The 23,237-nt window shown below is 41.5% G+C and overlaps 1 long non-coding RNA gene across 1 annotated transcript in view; it reads left to right on the plus strand.

The window, feature by feature from the left end:
• LOC134355141 (uncharacterized) overlaps positions 1–23,237 on the plus strand; it is a 94,294-nt gene that overhangs the window by 68,608 nt on the left and 2,449 nt on the right. The gene's annotated exons all lie outside the window — the stretch shown is intronic.

Genomic DNA, 23,237 nt, shown 5'->3' on the forward strand with positions numbered 1-23,237 from the left:
TGCTGGCCTTTGTTAATCAGGGTATAAGAGTTGGGATGTAATGTTGAAATTGTATAAGGCATTGGTAAGGCCAAATTTGGAGTATTGTGTACAGTTCTGGTCACTGAATTATAGGAAAGATATCAATAAAATTGAGAGAGTACAGAGGAGGTTTACTAAAATGTTGCCTGGGTTTCATCTCCTAAGTTACAGAGAAGGGTAGAACAAGTAAGGTCTTTATTCTTCGGAGTATAGAAGGTCGAGAGGGGACTTGATAGAGGTGTTTAAAATTATGAGGAGGATTGATAGAGTTGACATGGATAGGCTTTTTCCATTGAGAGTCGGGGAGATTCAAACAAGAGGACATGAGTTGAGAGTTAAAGGGCAAAAGTTTAGGGGTTACATGAGGAGGAACTTTTTTACACTGTGTGGAACGATCTTCCAGCAGAAGTGGTTGAGGCAGGTTCGATGTTGTCGTTTAAAGTTAAATTGGATAGATATATGGACAGGAAGGGAATGGAGGGTTATGGACCGAGTGCAGGTCGGTGGGACTAGGTGAGAGTAGGAGTTCGGCACAGACTAGAAGGGCTGAGATGGCTATATGGTTATATATATTATAAGGACAGTGCAATATTCAAAACAACCCACTCACCCGCTCCATTGACCACCTATCCATGGCAGAGTGTGTGGGTGTTATGGGGGATTCATCTCCTCAAAAACTATAGAAAAGGCATAGAAACAAGGCAACCTTGACCCTGAGAAGGAAGAACAAAACAGAAAGAACCTGAATGACAGAAGGTAACAGGCAAAGCAGGGTGACACTGAACCTGAGGGACATGAAATAGACAAAGAAGACAACGGGAGCAAGAGGAACCAGATGATGATGAAAGCTACTAAGGTGCAAAGGGATTGGTGGGGTGGCCTCTGTCCAACATGAGCTGCTCCCCTTTCCAATAGAGCAGAGTAAGGAAGTCCTAATGGATAAAGGATTTTCTTATGGATAAACTCTCTCCTAAAGTGCCTGTACAATTACATAGTGTGAGAGTTCCAGGGAGGGAAATAGATTCTTTGGCCTATTTAAGTCTGCAGTGACAAACAACCACTCATTTACACAAATCCTCAATTTTTTCCATTTTTTTTCTCTCTGCACATTTTCATCAACTTCCCCAAGATTTTATCACTCACCTACACACTAGGGGCAATTTACAGGGGCCAACTTACCGACCGATCCACATGTCTTTGGGACACGGGAGGGAGCTGAAATACAAAGAGGAAATCCATATAGTCAGATGCAGAACAGATGTTCTTTGCATGAACATCCAAGGTCAGGATCGAACCTGGGAATCTGTTGCTGCGTAGAAGTTGCTCTGCCAGTTGTGCCAATGCCATACATGTGACTCATTCCACACTCCATTTGTTACCACAAGAACAATAAACCATAAGCAGCCAAGAGAGTCTAGATGACACTATCACTCCTTGTATCTGCACTGTTTACAACATGTCAATTATTAAGTCTTTGTTCCAATTTCTTAAGTGGCTTGCTACAACATCTCTGTATTTCCCAGTCTGGCACTGTGACATCATACAAAACCACTTTCCCTCAGAGGAACACTGTTCTGCAGAACAATGCTGGTTGAGAGTGTAGATGCTTTAAACTGTCCATTATAGACAATTTTTTTTGGGCAGGTGGGGCTTGTCAGCCTTGGATGGCACCCCACCCCGCAGAAGGAAAACTCTGATTTTAAACCACCACTGCCTTGCAGCCATACCCGCCCATGGGAAAGGCTTCGGGAGTAAACCCTGAGGAAGAAATCTGGAGCTGGGGTCCCTAAGGCAGTTTGGTGTTGTTTACAACCTCACTCTGGCCACCTCTGCATTGACACTGATGCCAAGCTTTATTGGAGCTTGGCCTTCCCTTGGACTACGTCAGTGACGTGGAGAAGGGGATCCTGCTTCATGGGCAACAGCAGGTTCTTCAAATCTTCCCTCCTAGGCTTACGCCCTGAAGAGGACACAGTAAACCAGAAGTGCAAACCCATAATCCCCTGGGGTCGATGGCTGCCTACCATAGACAACGCAGCAAAGACTTGTACTGATTGGGTAGATTGGGAACAGGAATTGGGGTTTACCATTTCTGTGGATGACTGGGGGCAGATTTTACAATTAGTTAATACCTCCTCTATCTGTGCTAAACATTCCCTAATTCGATTTAAAGTTGTTCATAGAGCACATATGTCCAAAGATAAGTTAGCGTGCTTTTATTCTCATATTAATCCTTTTTGTGATAGATGTCCGGGGCAGATAGCCTCTTTAACTCATATGTTTTGGTCTTGCCCTACTTTGGAAACTTTTTGGAGAGACATTTTTAATATTATCTCCAAGGTATTGAATATAGATATCTCTCCTCACCCTATTACTGCTATCTTTGGACTACCTAAAATTTCCAGTAATCTCTCCCCTTCAGCCCGTAGAATGATTGCATTTCTTACTTTAATGGCGAAAAGATGTATCTTACAACATTGGAAAGAGCTTAATGCTCCAACTACCTTTTTTTGGTTTTCTCAGACGATATTATGCTTGAACTTGGAGAAAATTAGAAGCAATCTTTATGACTCCTCATTTAAATTTGAACAGACTTGGAGATCTTTTATTCAATATTTTCATTTAATGTAATATATACCCTTCTTGTTTTTTTCACTGTTTTTAATGGAGGTCGGGATTGAGGACGTGATTTTAAGTTTAACTCTGTTTGGTTTCAAGTTAGCCCATTGCTTTGCGTTGCTTTTAGTTAGTTGCATGGTGGGTTTTTTTTTGGGGTTTTTTTTTCTTTTTCTCTATTGATATATATATAAAATGAGTATACTATTATGTTACCTTGGTATGTTATGTTTAAATTACATTGTTTGTAGTATTTTTTTTGTATTAATATCTTCTGTAATTTTATTATATTCTAACAATGTATTAGTGTCTATATGGCTTACCTTTTTGTATACTTACTTAATAAAAAGATTTAAAAGGACTTGTACTGATCACATTGGCACACGACTGGTAGGTACTGAGAATCTAACGTTTCAATCCATACTTATTCAGCAGTGAAAAATCCCTCATTGAAGTTCAAGTGCGGTTCACTAGCCTATGTACTGATTGACAATTCAGAGTACAGAATGGGAAGGAACTGATTCTCTCAATGATGCAAGCACTTATGATGGGATTATTATATTGGCATGTCATCCAGCTCAATTGATTACATCTCTCTCGTGCCCGCTCACTTTTTCCTGGTGCTTTTTTTCTCCATTAGATAGAGATTCTAGCTAATGGGCTGCATCAAGCAGATGTTTCATCTCATCACACAATATTGCTCATCTTCTTCAGATTCTTTGACAGACCCTTCCACAAAGCTGACTTTAATAAGTGCTGAAGGATAAGAGAGAAATGGTCTGAAATTTGGATCCATTTTGCACTGGATGTTATGCTCATTTAATGGCCCAGTAACATCTCTGCTAGACTATCAAGTTATTGAGCAATCACATATGGCACTTTTTTTTCACAGTCTAGTGACAATTAAGTTTTCCTTCACGTGCAGTTTTCTGAAATGTACGCCATGAGTACCTTCTGAGCTGACAGCACCTGCCATACCAGTGACTTATCTCAACACAATGTCTCAGATGTTATCTGCCCCTAAACGTGCATGATGTTAGTGCTATTGAAATCATTTATAACAAAGTGCATTAAAATAATATATAAATGGGAAACCATGATCTTTGTTCATCAGGTGCCATTCCCTTTTGACTGTTTTTGAGGTGGGTTTCAATAGTACAGCTGTATGCTGTGGAGCACTTTCTGTGCTTGCAGTCTGGCTTCTGAAGGATGCTCCCTTTCCATTCAAGTCCTAGATTAATGGCTGATACAGATTGGCAAAAAGCCATCCAGTCCATTGCGCTACCAATCAGGCACCGATTTCCGCCAGTCCCATTTTATTCTCATTACTTTCTTAACAACTCTTCACAGATTGTACCACTCACCTAGACATTCATGGCAACTTACAGTTGTCAGTTAACCTACCAGCCTTGGATGTCGGAAGAAAGTGGAAAAAACACATGCGGTCTCAGGGAGAACATGCAAAGTGTGCTGTCACAGGAAAGCAGCATCCGTTATCAAGGACTCTCCCACCATCCAGGCCATGCTCGCTTCTTACTGCTGCCAACAGGAAGAAGGCACAGGAGCCTCAGGACCCACCTTACCAGGTTCAGGAACAGTTATTACCCCTCACCCATCAGTCTCTTGAACCAAAGGCGATAACTTCACTCAATGTCACTTGCCCCTTCACTGAACTGTTCCCAGAACCTATGGATTCACTTTTATGGACTCCTCCTCTCATATTTTCGGTACTTATTGTTTATTTAATTATCTATCGATCTATTTGTTTATTATTTATTATTTCTTTCTTTTTGTATTTGCCAGTTTGTTGTCTTTTGCACACTGGTTGTATGCACTGTTGTTGTAGTCTTTCATTGATTCTAGATATAGAAACATAGAAAACCTACAGCACAATACAGGCCCTTCGGCCCACAACACTGTGTCGAGCATGTGCTTACTTTAGAAATTACCTAGGGTTACCCGTAGCCCTCTATTTTTCTAAGCTCTATGTACCTATCCAGGAGTCTCTTAAAAGATCCTGTTGTATCTGCCTCCACCATCGTCACTGGCAGCCCATTCCACGCATTCATCACTCTCTGCGTAAAAAACATACCACTGACATCTTCTCTCTACCTGCTTTCAAGCACCTTAAACTGTGCCCTCTCATGTTACCTGTTTCAGCCTTGGGAAAAAGCCTCTGACTATCCACACAATCAATACCTCTCATTATCTTGTACACCTCTATCAGGTCACCTCTCATCCTCCTTCAGTACAAGGAGAAAAGGCTGAGTTCACTCAACCCATTCTCATAAGGCATGCTCCCCAATCCAGTCAACATCCTTGTAAATCTCCTGGGCACCCTTTCTATGGTTTCCATGTCCTTTCTGTAGTGAGGCGACCAGAACTGAGCACAGTACTTCAAGTGGGGTCTGACCAAGGTCCTATGTAGCTGCAACATTATCTCTTGGCTCTTGAACTCAATCCCATGGTTGATGAAGGCCAATGCATTGTATGCCTTCTGAACCACAGAGTCAACCTGCGCAGCAGCTTTGGGTGTCCTATGGACTCAGACCCCAAGATCCCTCTGATCCTCCACGCTGCCAAGTGTCTTACCATTAATATTATATTCTATCATCATATTTGACCTACCAAAATGAACCACCCTACACTTACCTGGGTTGAACTCCATCTGCCACTTCTCAGCCCAATTTTTCATCCTATCAATGTCCCGCTGTAACCTCTGGCAGCCCTCCACACTATCCACAACACCCCCAACCTTTGTGTCATCAGCAAATTTACTAACCCATCCCTCCACTTCTTCATCCAGGTCATTTATAAAAATCATGAAGAGAATCCCTGAGGCACACTACTGGCCACCAATCTCTGTGCAGAATATAACCTGTCTACAACCACTCTTTGCCTTCTATGGGCAAGCCAATTATGGATCCACAAAGCAAGGTGTCCTTGGATCACATACCTCCTTACTTTCTCAATAAGCCTTGCATGGGATACCTTGTCAAATGCCTTGTTGAAATCCATATACACTACATCTACTGCTCTACCTTCATCAATGTGTTTAGTCATAACCTCAAAAAATTCAATCAGCTCCTAAAGCACAACCTGTCTTTAACAAAGCCATGCTGACTATTTCTAATCGTATTATGCCTCTCCAAATGTTCATAAATCCTGCCTCTGAGGATCTTCTCTATCAACTTACCAACCACTGAAGTAAGACTCACTGGTCTCTAATTTCTTGAGCTATCTCTACCCCCTTTCTTGAATAAGGGAACAACATCTGCAACCCACCAAACCGCTGGAACCTCTCCCATCCCCATTGATGATGCAAAGATCATTGCCAGAGGCTCAGCAATCTCCTCCCTCGCTTCCCACAGTAGCCTGGGGTACATCCCATACGGTCCCGGTGACTTATCCAACTTGATGCTTTCCAAAAGCTCCAGAACATCTTCTATCTTAATGTCTATATGCTCAAGTTCACTGTAAGTCATCCCTACAATCGCCAAGGTCCTTTTCCATAGTGAATACTGAAGCAAAGTATTCATTAAGTACCTCTGCTATCTCCTCCGGTTCCATACACACTTTTCCACTGTCACACTTGATTGGTCCTATTCTCTCACACCTTATCCTCTTGCTCTTCACATACTTGTAGAATGCCTTGGGGTTTTCCCTAATCCTGTCTGCCAAGGCCTTCTCATGGCCCCTTCTGGCTCTCTTAAATTCTTAAATTCCTTCCTGCTAGCCTTATAATTTTCTAGATCTCTCTCATTACCTTGTTGTTTTGAACCTTTCCTAAGCTTTTCTTTTCTTCTTGACTAGATTTTCAGCATGGTTATTGGATTTAGGGTTCTTGGATTTATTCAGCTTTCCTGCAAGAAAATGAATCTCATGGCTGTACATGGTGACACATATGTACTTTGATAATATATCTACTTTGAACTTTTGAACCTTGAACCTGAATTGCTTGAGCTGTGAGGCAGTGGCTCTACTACCTGCATTACTGTGCCACTTATGAAAGTCCTTTCAAATCCACACAAAACTTACTGGTGATCTCATCAAGCTGATGGAAGAACCACAGCATAACATTATTAAAGTTATGAACTGACAGATCTTGTATACCCTCTTTGAATGAGGTGGTTTGCACCTCAATGACACCTCTGCTTCTGTAGAGGAGGATCATGTGATCACTGAGGAACTGTACTGGAGGGGGCCTCTCTCCTGTCTGGGCAGCTTCCCTCTTGTTCCTTTTAAACTAAATGGGGAAAACGTCTCAGAACAATTCACTGGGGTTGGGGTGGGGAAATGGGTAAAAATGCCAGTGATTGCATGTGTAGAGACATGAAGGATTGTCGATTCTCGCTTCTGAATGAGACCACACAAGCCACATTCTGGCAAGACTTTTTTAAGTAAACATGACAGATCTTCAGGTTCTCTTCCTCCTTCCTTTCCCTTCCCTCTTTCCCTCTCTCCACCTCACTTCTCCCTTCCCACCCTCCCCCTCTCGCCCTTCTCTTCCCTTTTTTCCTCCACTTTCTCTTCCCCTCTCTGTTTCTGTCCTGGTCACTCTCCTCACCTCTCTACCTCCTCTCTTTCTCTCTCCTCCCTCTGCTTCTCTGCCTCTCTCTCTTGTCCCCTCCCTTTCTGCTCCTCTCCCCCCTCTTTCTCCCTCTATCTCCATTTCTCTCCCCTCTCTCTACCACTTACTCTCCCCACTCACTCTCTCCCTCACCTCCCTCACCATGTCCTCTCCTCCTCTCTCTCTCCTTGTGTTTTGATATGGATAGTTGCCATGGAGAGTTTCCTTATGAGGACATGTTCTTCTCCAGTGGTTATGTTATAAAATTAAGCAGTCGATTTAAATTAAGATGAGAATTAAAAATACTCTCATTTTCTTTTAATTATTTTCTTGAAAGGTTCCTGATTTGACATTCACATTAAACATAGCATCCAAAAAAGAAAGTAAAATTCAACTTCTAGGTAAAGAACTTGCAAGAAATTTCTGATCTAATATGTACGCTACTATGAAAGATTGATTAATTGTCTTGAAATAATAGTTACAAAAGGTAAAAAACACATCTTGTAAAATATAACTTGGATTTCAGGCAAATTAGATGAAATAACCTTTACAAAAGGGATTAAAACAGAAAAAAAATGGGAAATTGTTATCAGCAAACTGACAGGAAAATTTACTATTCACTTAATGACTACACAACTATGAAAATTGAGAGCACTATATTATTTGCAGACATTTACAAGATTCTCCTGTAAATTTTAATATCTATTAACATTTAAGATGTATGTTGCTAAGGGAAAATAAAGCAACTCTCAAAACTATTTCTTTCATGTAAAACTGACTTTCAATTGCTAATAAGCTAGAGAAGGTAAACTTGCAAAGTCCTGACGAAGGTTCACAGCCCGAAACGTCGACTGTACTTCTTCCTATAGATGCTGCCTGGCCTGCTGCGTTCCACCAGCATTTTGTGTGTGTTGCTTGAATTTCCAGCATCTGCAGATTTCCTCGTGTTTAAGGACTTGTAGGAAGTGGGCAGGAGACAGTATACTGAAAACCTGTAAGCATGAAAAAGAACCTTAGAATTACAATGATCTTAATGAAAGAATGAGGTATTACTGAGTCTTAAAATCATGATTCAATTCTCTCATTCTCAATGGCCTTTCTCTTGTTGCATCTCCTGAGTATTACAGACCTATCCTGCTCTGTGTAGGTCAAAAAGGATAGTAACTTTTGCCTCCTCAATTGCATAAATGTGATAGAATCATGGAAAAGCGATCTGTTCTTCCCATTCTTCCTCAAAAAGTATTGTTAAGTAAAATTCCATCTTTCAACATTAGGTTCTTGCCTCAGCAATAATTGAATATATCCAATTACTTCTTCAGTGTGAAGCAGGTTTCTGTCTCAACCATCCCTTTGTGGAATTCCAGAGTCCCACTACTGTTCACTTGCAAGCGAAGGTCTGTCTTCATCTGCCAGGGAAACCTTGGAGAACCAACACAACAGAGACAGAGATCTAGCCAAAGATTTCAGCAACCCTTGATTTTTGTGTGGTATTTATGATTTTATTTTAAAATATAGCCCTGTTGATATTTGTTCCGATTGCACTGCTGGCTTTAATTCTGATAGTGTGGCTGCCTTTAAACTTGAACTTCTGTTGGATCACGTGAGGGCAGCCATTTTGTTTTGGTGGAGTTTTCGGTCAGACTGAAGAACATTTGCCCAATCCTGTGTCGTCTTTCAACAATAAGCAATTGAAAGCATTGTCTGTAAGTTCATAAAGGAGAATGCCATCTGAGCAATATTTTATGGTATTGTTATGTAAAAATTAATTCCTGATAATCGGTATAGTGTTTGACCAGTGTTGTGTATGTGGCCGGGTTACACAACAAAGCTATAAATAAAAACGCTGGAGACGGGAGCTAAGTTAACAGGGTTCTTTACTGACTGAAACTGAATTGAACACACATGTATAGATCAATACGTGCCTAATAGCGCATGCAATGACGTGTTACTACAACATAAAGTAGTACGATAATATACAGAAGGCTATATGGAACACTCCTCCTGTTTTATTTTAATAGAGATCAACTGTTTTTTTTTCTGGGGCACTATGTTAAACAAATATGTGTACCCTTAACATAGAAACACCTACCAATTGTTTACTTAGCAACTTAATAATATCAAATTATAATAAAGTAATGTTATAATAAAAATTATTATTATTATAATTATAACTCAAGTCTCTGGGGAGGTCTTCTCTGCCTCTCCGGGTAACGTCTGCCCTGAAATGTTTGCTTTAGGGAATTAGTCTCCAGAGGTATATTAGGTGGGTCGTCAGCACTGATGACAGGTTTATCTGTGGATGAGGCTGATGTGGTCATATCAGGAGTGTTTGCTTCTATGTCATGGGAGTCCGGGCAAGGCGTTGTTGTGTTTTTCACCTGAGCGTCCAGGATTTGATCCACATGACGTTTCCATACATTCTCTCTCACCTGTATTCTATACATCAGTAGCCACTTTTCAGTCCAGTAATCACGTGCAAGTACTGACTGTCCCACACTGAAGCTCTGTGTTGGCTTAGCATTCAAGTGTTTGAACTGTCTGTTTTCCAAATCACGCCGTACATCTGGTTTGACAAGACCCATGCAGGACCTCAGGTTCCTGTTCAGAAACATCATCACTGGGGCCTGATTAGTGGTTGCATGTACTGCATTATGATAGGCAAGGAGGAAGTTGTCTACCTTGTGTTGTTGTGGTCGATTTTCACCGTCCATTGCCTTGATGGCTTTCTTGAATGTCTGCACAAATCTTTCCACCAAACCATTTGTGGATGGATGGTAAGGGGCAGATATAAAGTGCTTGATTCCATTGTTCTCCACAAAACTTTGGAATTCTTCAGAGACAAATTGTCATCCATTGTCTGTACAGATTTGTTCTGGTATGCCATTCCTGGTGAACATGGTCCTCAGAACCGTAATGGTCTTTTCCGATGTGGTTGATTTCATTTTGATGACCTCTGGCCATTTGGAATGTGTATCAACGGCGATTAAAAAGATAGGGTCCATGAATGGTCCAGCAAACCCAATGTGCACTTGTTGCCATGGTGATGAGGGCGACTCCCATGGATGGAGAGGGGCTTGTGGTAGTATGTTCTGGATCTTTTGACATCCAGAGCAATTCTTGGGCAAGTCTGTTTATCGATTCCTGGCCACCACACATAGGCACGGGCACGACTTTTCATCTTCACGGTACCCAGGTGCCCCTTGTGCAGTTCCTCCAGCACTCTGGTGTGTAGCTTGGGAGGAATCACAACTCGTAAACCACACATTAGAGTTCTCCGACACATTAACAACTGCTCCTTCCTCGCTGTGAAGGCTGGAAACAGTGTTACCACGCTCTGGCCATCCCTTTACCGTGATGTCATACACTTTTGACAACATAGGGTCATTGCGTGTTTCTCTTTCAATGAGGCTGTTTGTTACTGGTAATTGTTCAACTATTCTTGTGTGAAAGACCTCTGCTGAATCTATTTGCATAGTTATCTCGGAAGTGGGCAGTGGTAAACGTGACAAGCCATCTGCATTGCCGTGTTGCTTGGTCCCCTTGTGTTCAGTGTCATACATGTGACCTCCTAAGAAAAGAGACCATCACTGCAGCCTTTGTGCTGTCATCACTGGAACGCCTTTTCTTGAGTTGAAGATTGACACGAGAGGCTGATGGTCAGTCAACAGGGTAAACTTTTGACCATACAGGTAGTGACTGAATTTCTTGACTCTCCACACGAGGCTTAGGGCCTCTCTGTCGATTTGTGCGTGGTTGCGTTCAGCTGAAGTTAGTGTTCTTGAGGCAAAGGCTATTGGTCTTTCGGAGCCATCTGAAAACTTGTGCGATAACTCAGCTCCTATCCCATGGGATGAGGCATCACAAGCCAGTCGGATTGGTAAGGAGGGGTCAAAGTGTACGAGCACCACTTCTGAAGTTATGAGTCTTTTACTTTCTTGAAACGCTTTCTCACAGCTCTCAGTCCACTTCTATTGTGTCCCTATCTGTAATAGTGCATTTAGTGAGTGTAGGACTGTGGATAGGTTAGGCAAGAACTTGTGATAGTAGTTCACTAGACCAGGATATGCTCTCAGTTGAGACACATTTTCAAGTGGTGGTGCCTTAAGCACTGTTTATATCTTGTCTTGAGATATGTGTAAGACATCCTTGTTGATCACAAGCCCACAGTATGAGAATTCCTTTTCGAAAAACTCACATTTCTGTCATTTAGCTCTGAGCCCATATTCTCGTAACCTGGTGAGCACTTGTTCAAGGTTAGAAAGATGTTCGTCATCATCTTTGCCAGTGATAATGATGTCATCCAGGTAACACTGAGTCCCTGAAATCTCCTGCAGGACCTGGTCCATTGCCCTTTGCCAGATTGCAGGTGCTGATGCTATCCCAAACACCAACCTGTTGTACTGGTAAAGTGTTTTGTCTGTATTTATTGTCAGATATTTCTTGGATGCTTCATCAATTTCCATTTGGAGGTAAGCCTGGGTCAAATCGATTTTTGTGAAATGTTCCCCTCCTGACAGGGAAGCAAAAATGTCCTCAATTCGGTGTAGAGGATACTGTACTGTGTGGAGAACTGGGTTAACAATCACTTTAAAGTCACCACATATGCGCACCTTGCTTGGTTTTCCTGGTTTCATGCTGGAGGTTTTCTTCATCACTGGAACAATAGGCACGGCCCATTCACTCCAATCTACCTTTGACAGGACCCCGGTCTGCTCCAGATTTTTCAGCTCTGCCTCTACTGTAGGACGGATTGCATATGGCACTGGTCTGGCTTTGTGAAATTTTGGACATGCATTTTCCTCAATCTCAATCTTTGCCTTCATGCCCTAAAGTGTTCCTATTCCTTTCATGAACACTTCCTCAGAGTCAGCAAGTATTTGTGACAGTCTCTCAGATGTAGCCTTGCTGCCCTCCTTTGCTGACACAACTAGTGCCTTGATGGTGTGCCAGTCCAACTGGATTTTCCTGAGCCATTCACGTCCCAGCAATGGTGGTCCTCCATTTTTCAGTACATAGAGGTTCAGCCGCTGTGTTTTGTCTCCGTAGGTCACTGTCACATTAATTTTACCTTTGGGATGCACTTTCTGTCCTATATAAGTCCTTAGTAGTAGTTTAGTTCGTTTCAGAGGTATGTGAGAAAACAGTCGTTTGTAGTCGTGTACAGAGATCATTGTTAAAGCTGAGCCTGTGTCCAACTCCATCTTCAGTCTCACGCCTACCACTTGTGGAGTGATCCATATTACGCTTCGATCATCTGTCTCTTTTACGCTGTGAAGTTGCAGACAAGGCAATTCACTTTCACCTGAGTTGTTTTCATTAGAACTGCTTTCTTCCATTTTGTGTACATTGTTGTATTTTCCTCTCTGGGGTTTCTTGTTTCTCTGTAATTTGTCCTTTTTCTGCTGTTTACTAGCTTTGCATACTCTGCCAATGTGGCCCTGTTTGCCACAGTTTCTGCATTCTTTGTCTTTAAAATAACAGTCATCAGGGTCATGTGACCTGTTCCCACAACGATAACATTTCTTTCCTTCATTTCTGTTTGGTGTCATTTTATCCGTGGCATGTTCCAGAGATTTTTGTTGTATCTTGGAAGCACCCGGTGCCGCTGTTTCTGTTGATATTGCAATGTTTAGTGCTTTCTCAAATGCAAGGTCTTTGTCACACAAGAGCTTCTTCTGTGTGGTTTCACAGTGCATGCCACACACTAACCTGTCCCTCGATGCCTCTGATAGACCAGCTCCAAATTGACAATGTTCTGATAATTTGCGCAATTCAGCACAATATTCAGAAATGCTTTCATTTTTGCTCTGATTCCAATTGTGGAATTTAAATCTTTCAGCAATGACCAGTGGTTTGGGGTTTAAATGCTGTTGGAGAGTGTCTACTATTTGCTTGAACGTTTTGTCAGCTGGCTTTTCAGGGGTTAACAAGCTCCGTAGCAGCCTGTATGTTTTTGCTCCCATAATACCGAGTAAAACATTGGCTTTCTTTTCATCATTAACACCATTAGCCTCACAATATAACTCCACTCTTTCAATGTAAGTTGCCCAGTCTTCAATGCCACTATCAAATGCTGTAATGGTTCCAATCATCACCATCTTTGTTATGTTAATTAAGCCCCGTTTTCCCCTTATTTTCCTTTTTGACTCACGTGACCTTTTTGCTAGCGCCATGAGCGCACTTCGTCTAGGTTTGTGTGTCGCTTCTTTTTATCTCCCTTCCGGTGCAGGCAGACCCTCAGCCCCTGGGGGTCAGCGCCGGCTGTGGTCTCGGCTGATTGTGCTGCGGCTCCGACTGTGTCTCTTGGTCTCCCAACGTTCCCAACCTGCGGCTATGCTTCCATTTCCTTTCAGACCCGCTCTGCCTTGGCTCGTACCTTGCGCTCTTCTTCCGAGTGTCGTTATCAATTAAAACCTGGCGTTCCGATGCGATGTAGGTTCATTAACCTCATCGCCAATTTGTTGTGTATGTGGCCGGGTTACATAACAAAGCTGTAAATAAAAATGCTGGAGATGGGAGCTAAGTTAACAGGGTACTTTACTGACTGAAACTGAACTGAACACACACGTACAGATCAATACGCGCCTAGTAGCGTATGCAGTGATGTGTTACTACAACATAAAGTAGTCCCATAATATACAGTAGGCTATAAGGTACAACCAGCCTTGGTAATTAAATAATGCTTACATTCTCACATACTTTAAAACTTTGCTTACTCATGCTGTGTATAATCTACATGTGTATATTTTATATGTAAGTCTAGCTTCTAGCTTCAAAAATTACTAATTTCTTATGAATATGTGATTTAATCATCATACGTTTGCTGCATTAAGTACTTCCGGTGTCTTTCTGATTCGCTCTTAGTTTTACTCTGACTCAATTGTATGTGTGTGTGCTGCCCAATAAAGCACCTGGAGCTTGGATGCTTCATCCTGAGTTCCATGTTCAGCTGAGTGGAGTTTGGCTTACTGCTGAATTGCCTGCTTCCTACTTCACACACAAGAAGAGCAATAACAAGTGGTAGTTGGGTGGAGTATACTACTCCGTTTGATTTCCTGCCAGCTCCAGTGTCTTGGTGGGCGGTAATTTATTCTGTCCCAATGACCAGTACACCCCACTGGCTAAAGTGCACATCCTATGCCTAGAGCAGAGTCTGTAGGCAAACCTCCATATACATGCATGAGCTGTGGTGACGGAATGAGAAGATGGAATTGAAACTTGCATCAACTTCACAAAAAATGTGATTTTTGTCAGATATGACTGGCTTTGTAGAATGATAAAGCATGGAGGAGTCCATTTGGCCCATCAAACATGTGCCTGTACAGAAATAGAAGAGGCATCCCATTCTTACTGCTTCAATTGCTCATTCTCCAGCTAAGTTTTAATATTGATCCACTGTTCTTTCAGAAAATAATTGACTTGGCCTTCTCCAACCACTCAAGCAATGCATTCCATTATTTTTTCATGTCCAAAAATACTGCTACTTTATGGCTTTTCTGTGCTTTGCTAATTACCTTTGCACTTAAATTCTTTTATGCTGAGAAACTGCTAAACAGTTGCCTAGTCTGGTACCCTGAGGAGACACACTTTTCCTATTCAATTGATAATAGCTCCTCATTGGACTTCAATGACACATAACAGCAACATATTTGTAGAGTTTATAAAGAATAAATAAGTCATTCAATTACCATAGAAACTATAGAAACTACAGCACAGAAACAGGCCTTTTGGCCCTTCTTGGTTGTGCCGAACCATTTTCTGCCTAGTCCCACTGACCTGCACACGGACCATATCCCTCCATACACCTCCCATCCATGTATCTGTCCAATTTATTCTTAAGTGTTAAAAAAGAACCCACATTTACCACCTCGTCTGGCAGCTCATTCCACACCCCAACACTCTGTGTGAAGAAGCCCCCCCTAATGTTCCCTTTAAACTTTTCCCCCTCACCCTTAACCCATGTCCTCTGGCTTTTTTCTCCCCTTGCCTCAGTGGAAAAAGCCTGCTTGCATTCACTCTATCTATACCCATCATAATTTTATATACCTCTATCAAATCTCCCCTCATTCTTCTACGCTCCAGGGAATAAAGTCCTAACCTATTCAACCTTTCTCTGTAACTGAGTTTCTCAAGTCCCGACAACATCCTTGTAAACCTTCTCTGCACTCTTTCAACCTTATTTATATCCTTCCTGTAATTTGGTGACCAAAACTGAACACAATATTCCAGATTCGGCCTCACCAATGCCTTATACAACCTCATCATAACATTCCAGCTCTTATACTCAATACTTCGATTAATAAAGGCCAATGTACCAAAAGCTCTCTTTACGACCCTATCTACCTGTGACGTCACTTATAGGGAATTTTGTATCTGTATTCCCAGATCCCTCTGTTCCACTGCACTCCTCAGTGCCTTACCATTAACCCTGTATGTTCTACGTTGGTTTGTCCTTCCAATGTGCAATACCTCACACTTGTCAGTATTAAACTCCATCTGCCATTTTTCAGCCCATTTTTCCAGTTGGTCCAAGACCCTCTGCAGGCTCTGAAAACCTTCCTCACTGTCTACTACACCTCCAATCTTTGTATCATCAGCAAACTTGCTGATCCAATTTACCACATTATCATCCAGATCATTGATATAGATGACAAATAACAATGGACCCAGCACTGATCCCTGTGGCACACCACTAGTCACAGGCCTCCACTCAGAGAAGCAATTCTCTACCACCACTCTCTGGCTTCTTCCATTATGTAAATAAACATTATTATTATGATACCTTGCCATCATCAAACTCTAGTACCTACTACAAATCTTCTTTTTCCAAATGCCACAATGCACTATATCATGCTAGACCCAGCAGATGGTCCTTGCAATCTGCATATTAAATAGTTTGGAACACTTTAAATCTGGACACATTAAGTACTAACAAAAGACTCAATTTTTTTCTGTGTGTATTTTGTTCCATAAAGCAACCATACTTTGCATTATATATATATTTTTTTTATTTCTCCTTGTATATTGCAGCATTTTTGGGCCAAAACAAGTTTTTGTGAGTAATTTGACAAAATTTTCTAACACACTCAATCATGGTTTTCCAGTAAAAATTAAACTGGAGCAGCTTGGCTGTATTTCAGCATGAAGGCACACTGGTAAATTAGTAAATTCTTTTATTATTATTGCATGTATTGAGGTACAGTGAAAACCTTTGTTTTGTGAGCCAACTATACAAATCATTCCTAATGTAACTACATTGAGGTAGTACAAAAGGAAAAGCAAAAACAGAATGTAGAATATAGTGTTACAGTTACAGAGAAAGTACAGGCAATATGAACTAGGATTGTGTTTGTTGTAACAAGCAACGTTATGTCATTTTGATAAGATTATTGAGTGTAATATTTTCTTTCTTTTTGATGGCGAAGAGGGATTCTTAGTTCTTTGTTTCTCTCACTCCATCTCTTTCACTCTCTCTTCCTCTATATTGAGTCTGCCTAACCTGTTGAAAATTTACTTTTCCTATTTTAATCTAAAATACAGTTTCATTTTGAATTTCCTAGCATCCTGCAGACCTCATTGTACACAGAGCAATCCCAGCATAATAGGTCAATCTCAAAACTCATTGCAGGTTAAGTACCCCTCATCCGAAGTTCCAAAATCTGAAAACTTTTGAAATTCAAAGTTTTTTTGTGTGCTGACAAGACGCCATAAATAGAAAATTCTACAAGGTGCTGGGAAAGTTTCTGCACTCCATGAACAGTTCTGAGAAGTGACCTTACATATGTAATAAACAAAAGTTAATGAGAAATAGAAAAACATGGCATAAGTTGACAAATAAAGATCTTGAATGTGTATTGAAAGAGTTGATCGTCAGTGTCAGAGTGAGCATATTCTGCTTAACGGTATGCTGATCATGAAATTAGCAAACATCTATTGTGATGAATTGAAAATTGAAGGTAATTTTGAATATTCAGCAGACTGGTTGCAGAAATTTCAAGAAAGGCACGGTATTAAAATTTTAAAGATTTGCGGTGATCACGAAGCAGCAGAGAAATTCACTGAGTTTGTCAAGATTGTCGCAGATGAAAATCTAACATGTTGAACAGCTTCATCAGCACGTATGTGTGATGAACAAGTGTAAGAAAAGACCTGCTTCCTGGTAGTACATAAATTCAGAGTCAGGAATGATGGTGATGGCGAACAGCCACTGACTGACCACCTGGGTGGCCTTGGTAGTGATTGCTTACCTTTCTGATGGTTCAACGTATGCATTATTATTTCATGCACAAAATTATTAAAAATATTATGTAAAACTACCTTCAGGGCATGTGTATAGGCTGTGTAAGTAATGTAAATGGATATCACATTTAGACTTGAGTCCCATCTCCAAGGTATCCCTTTATATGGATAAAAATATTCCAAAATCCATAAGACATCTAGCCCCAATCATTTTGCATAATAGGTGTTCAATCTGTACAAAAATAAATTATAAGAATCCCAGTGTGAAGTATTTTGAACAGGAGAAAGTTTGCAGATGCTGGACATCCAAAACAACAAACACAAGATGCTGGAGGACCCCAGCAGGTCAGACAGCATCGATGGAAAAGAATAAACCGTTGATGTAGCGGGGCAAGACCCTTCTTCGGGATTGAGAAGGAAAGGGGAAGACGCCAGAATTAAAAAGGGGGGGGGGCGGGGAAGGAAGGAAGTAAGCACTAAGGTGATTGGTGAAGCTGGGTGGGTGGGAAAGATAAAGGGCTGGAGAAGCAAGAATCTGATAGGAGAGGAAAGTGGATCATAAGAGAACGGGAGGGAGGAGGGGACCCAGCGGAAAGTAATAGGCAGGTGAGAAGAAGTAAAATGTCAGAGTGTGGGGTTGGGGATGGAATCTGTTTATTGGAAGGAAAAATCCATATTCATGCCATCAGGTCGTAGGCTACTCAGACGGAATATAAGGTGTTGCTCCTCCACCCTGAGGGTGGCCTATCTTGTCACAGGAGGAGGCCATGGACTGACACATCAGAACGGGAATGGGAATCAGAAATATTTTGATTCTAATTTGTCTGCCGAGTTTGAGGTGAAGCCTGTGCAACAATATGATGAATAATTGACAGAGGTACAGTACTTTACGTACATCGAATTAGATTGATTTTTAAAAGAAATGCAACTATTGGTTCCTTCAAGAAAAAAAAGCTGTGTTCAGTCAACTATGCCTGAATGCTGCATAAGATCTTGATTGTTAATTTCAATGTACCTCCTGCCCAACCTCTCCTAAACCTGATTATAAGACAATTGAAGTGTTTAAGTCAGAAAAGTATGAGGAAATAAGGAGCAAACGCAAGTAAATGAATTGCAGAACAGGATTGACAGGCTAAGTGTTACACTCTTAACCATAGAAACCATAGAAACTACAGCACAGAAACAGGCCTTTTGGCCCTTCTTGGCTGTGCCGAACCATTTTCTGCCTAGTCCCACTGACCTGCACACGGACCATATCCCTCCATACACCTCCCATCCATGTATCTGTCCAATTTTTTCTTAAATGTTAAAAAAGGACCCGCATTTACCACCTCGTCTGGCAGCTCATTCCATACTCCCACCACTCTCTGTGTGAAGAAGCCCCCCCCAATGTTCCCTTTAAACTTTTCCCCCCTCACCCTTAACCCATGTCCTCTGGTTTTTTTCTCCCCTTGCCTCAGTGGAAAAAGCCTGCTTGCATTCACTCTATCTATACCCATCATAATTTTATATACCTCTATCAAATCTCCCCTCATTCTTCTACGCTCCAGGGAATAAAGTCCCAACCTATTCAATCTTTCTCTGTAACTGAGTTTCTCAAGTCCCGGCAACATCCTTGTAAACCTTCTCTGCACTCTTTCAACCTTATTTATATCCTTCCTGTAATTTGGTGACCAAAACTGAACACAATACTCCAGATTCGGCCTCACCAATGCCTTATACAACCTCATCATAACATTCCAGCTCTTATACTCAATACTTCGATTAATAAAGGCCACTGTACCAAAAGCTCTCTTTACGACCCTATCTACCTGTGACGCCACTTATAGGGAATTTTGTATCTGTATTCCCAGATCCCTCTGTTCCACTGCACTCCTCAGTGCCTTACCATTAACCCTGTATGTTCTACGTTGGTTTGTTCTTCCAACGTGCAGTACCTCACACTTGTCAGTATTAAACTCCATCTGCCACTTTTCAGCCCATTTTTCCAGCTGGTCCAAGACCCTCTGCAGGCTCTGAAAACCTTCCTCACTGTCTACTACACCTCCAATCTTTGTATCATCAGCAAACTTGCTGATCCGATTTACCACATTATCATCCAGATGATTGATATAGATGACAAATAACAATGGACCCAGCACTGATCCCTGTGGCACACCACTAGTCACAGGCCTCCACTCGGAGAAGCAATTCTCTACCACCACTCTCTGGCTTCTTCCATCGAGCCAATGTCTAATCCAATTTACCACCTCTCCATGTATACCTAGAGACTGAATTTTCCTAACTAACCTCCCATCGGGACCTTGTCAAAGGCCTTACTGAAGTCCATGTACGCAATATCCACTGCCTTCCCTTCATCCACTTTCCTGGTAACCTCCTCGAAAAACTCCAATGGATTGGTCAAACATGACCTACCACGCACAAAGCCATGTGGACTCTCCCTAATAAGTCCCAGTCTATCCAAATGCTTGTAGATTCTGTCTCTTAGTACTCCCTCCAATAACTAACCCACTACCGACGTTACATTTACCGGCCTATAATTTCCCGGATTACTTTTCAATCCTTTTTTAAACAACGGAACAACATAAGCCACTCTCCAATCCTCCGGCACCTCACCTGTAGACACTGACATTTTAAATATTTCAGCCAGGGCCCCTGCAATCTCTTGTAGTTCAGTTTTGATTGTTTGAAAATCACAGTGTGATTGGCATGTGGTTTACTGGATTGCCTCACATGTTCTAAACTCACCAGGGTACTGTCTCACACTTCCCTTAGACTCAGCATTGTCCTTTTTCTTGCCTTAAACTCACCAGGGCCTATTAGACCATAAGATATAGGAGCAGAATTAGGCCATTTGACCCATCATGTCTGCTCTGCCATTTCATTAAGGCTGATCCAAATTTCTTCTCTGTCCCACATCCTGCCTTCTCCCTGTGCCTGTTCATGTCCAGACCAATCAAGAATTTGTCAACCTCTACCTTAAATATACATAAAGACTTGGTTTCCACAGCTGCCTGTGGCCAAGAATTCCACAGATTCACCACTCTCTGGCTAAACAAATTCCTCTTCATCTCCGTTCTAAAAAGACACTCCTCTATTCTGAGGCAGTGACCCATACTTGCTCTAAACTCACCAGGGCCTATTCCCACACTTGCTTTAAACTCACCAGGGCCTATTTCCACACTTGCTTTAAACTCACCAGGGCCTATTTCCACACTTGCTTTAAACTCACCTGGGCCTATTTCCACACTTGCTCTAAACTCACCAGGGCCTTTTCCCACACTTGCTCTAAACTCACCAGGGCCTATTTCCACACTTGGTTTAAACTCACCAGGGCCTATTTCCACACTTGGTTTAAACTCACCTGGGCATTTTCCCACACTTGCTCTAAACTCACCTGGGCCTTTTCCAATTCTTGCTCTAAACTCACCTGGGCCTATTCCAACAGTTGCTTTAAACTCACCTGGGCCTATTCCCACACTTGCTTTAAACTCACCTGGGCCTATTCCCACACTTGCTTTAAACTTACCAGGGCCTGTTCCCACACTTGCTTTAAACTCACCTGGGCCTATTTGCACACTTGCTTTGAACTCACCAGGGCCTATTCTCACAATTGCTCAAACTCACCAGGGCCTATTCCCACACTCGCTTTAAACTCACCTAGGCCTGTTCCTACACTTGCTTTAAACTTACCTGGGCCTATTCCCACACTTGCTTTAAACTCACCAGGGCCTATTCCCACATTTGGTTTAAACTCACCTGGGCCTATTCCCACACTTGCTTCAAACTCACCAGGGCCTATTCTCACAGATGGTTTTAAATTTATCAGGACCTCAATTCTTTTTTTTTGTAATTTATTTTTTATTGAATTTCATCATCAAACAAACATTTCCATAAGATGTATTTCAGATACTGTACACATATATCATATAATCATATTTGTCACTAATCTCCACATAATATTTATCTGAAGTATACTCATAGAAAGAAGAGGAAAGAAAGAACAATCAAAAGAAGAAAAATATGTACAGACTAGGGAGTGATTTTTTTCAATAACATATTCATTGATTGTGAGAATAAAATCAGGCTTATAAGATGTTACATAGTTAAACCATTTTTTCCAGTATGAATAAAATTGTTCCAACTTATGATTAACAGATGTTGTTATCTTCTCCATTTTGTAAATGTCCATTGTAATTTCCATCTATACATTTAAAATTGGGCTCTCCTGAGATAACTATTTCTTGGTAAGGGTCTTTTTACCAGCCACCAGCAGTACCTTCATTAAATATTTATATTTATCTCTTTTCAACCATTCTTGAGGTATATACCCCAAATATATCGTCTTACTCTCTAAGTTAGTATATCATTGAAATTTGCAGAATAATACTTAATCGATCTACTCCCTGAACAAATAAGATCCAAGAAAAGTGAATAATAAAAAGAAAGATAAGGAAGGTGTGGTTCCAAGGCTGGGGTCTCTAGATGACCCTGGGTTGGGCTAGAAGAGAAGTCTAGCCGTGGGGGATAGCCCGTCCTACCTCTGGGTTGAGGGCCCCCGTTGCAGTACCTATAAAAGTAAGTAAAAAAAAAACGATGTCCATTACACAGAAATGATTTCCCTGTGTATTCCTCCCATGTATATATTCTCATTTAGGTGGGGAAAAAGGAATGAATAAATGAATTTTTAAAAAATTGAGTAATATAAAAACCACATTATAACACGTATTTCTCGAGATGGGTATATCACCGTCTATTTTTGTTTCCGTTTAGTTTATCAGCACTTTTAAGTTTAGCCAAACATTATGGCTCTTCTGGAGGAGGTGAGGGTTGTCTTAGGAGAACTCACAGTCTCTTCCTAATATCCTTCTTTCGTCCTGTTCCCGACCCCTGCTTTCTCTGTTCTCTTACTATTTCCCAAGCAGTTCGGGATAACTGCTCAGCCAGACTTCCCCTTGGTTTGACCACGCTAATGGACAGTTCTCTGCTGTTCATGTCTGTAGTCAACTCTTCCACCGTCTGGTACAGTCGCATCCCTTCTTGGTAAAATACCCTCAGTTTTGTAGGGTATGGGGTTAGAAATTTAATCTTTTCTCCTTTAATATTTGTTTCGCTTCAGAATACTCCTTCTGTTTCTGTAGGACTGCCGGGGGTGGGGGGTAATCATGATCGAAGTATATTAACTTTCTATTCCAAAGAACCCTCTTCTTACCCCAGGACCTTTGTAGAATCTCCGCCTTGCTCTTGAATCGGAGAAATTTAAGTACAATGGATTGCAGTTTACTTTGTCTGTCTCCGGCAGGCCGCTGGGCGAGAGAACGGTGCGCCCTTTCAATTTCCATCTATATATTCGGGGGAATCTCCAGCGCTTCCCGCAGCAGCTTGCCTACAAAGCCTATCATTGACACTCCCTTCGCTCCTTTGGGAACATTATAAATCCTGATATTTTTCCGTCGTGATCTTCCCTCCTGGTCAAGCAATTTACTTTCCTGTTGATTTAATAATTTTATCATCTTACTTAGTATCTGTTCCACGTTTTGCATGCGGTCTTCCATCTTCTCAATTCGAGTCTCTGCCGTCGCTATTTCCTGATTGAAGTTGGCGAGCTCTGACTTTATATCATTGAGTTGTTGTTTTATATCTTTTTGGACTTCTCTTATCTCTTCCAGAATCTTCATCATATTTGCCGCTTCGCCTGCACGAGGCCCCGCGTCAGCCTCGCCGCCACGCGTATGTGTAGGAGAGCCGCGTGCTGCACCTCTCTCTTCCATAGGCTCAGCAGTGATGCTTT

Source organism: Mobula hypostoma, chromosome 12, assembly GCF_963921235.1.
Source record: "Mobula hypostoma chromosome 12, sMobHyp1.1, whole genome shotgun sequence".
In the NCBI taxonomy this organism is placed as follows: domain Eukaryota; kingdom Metazoa; phylum Chordata; class Chondrichthyes; order Myliobatiformes; family Myliobatidae; genus Mobula; species Mobula hypostoma.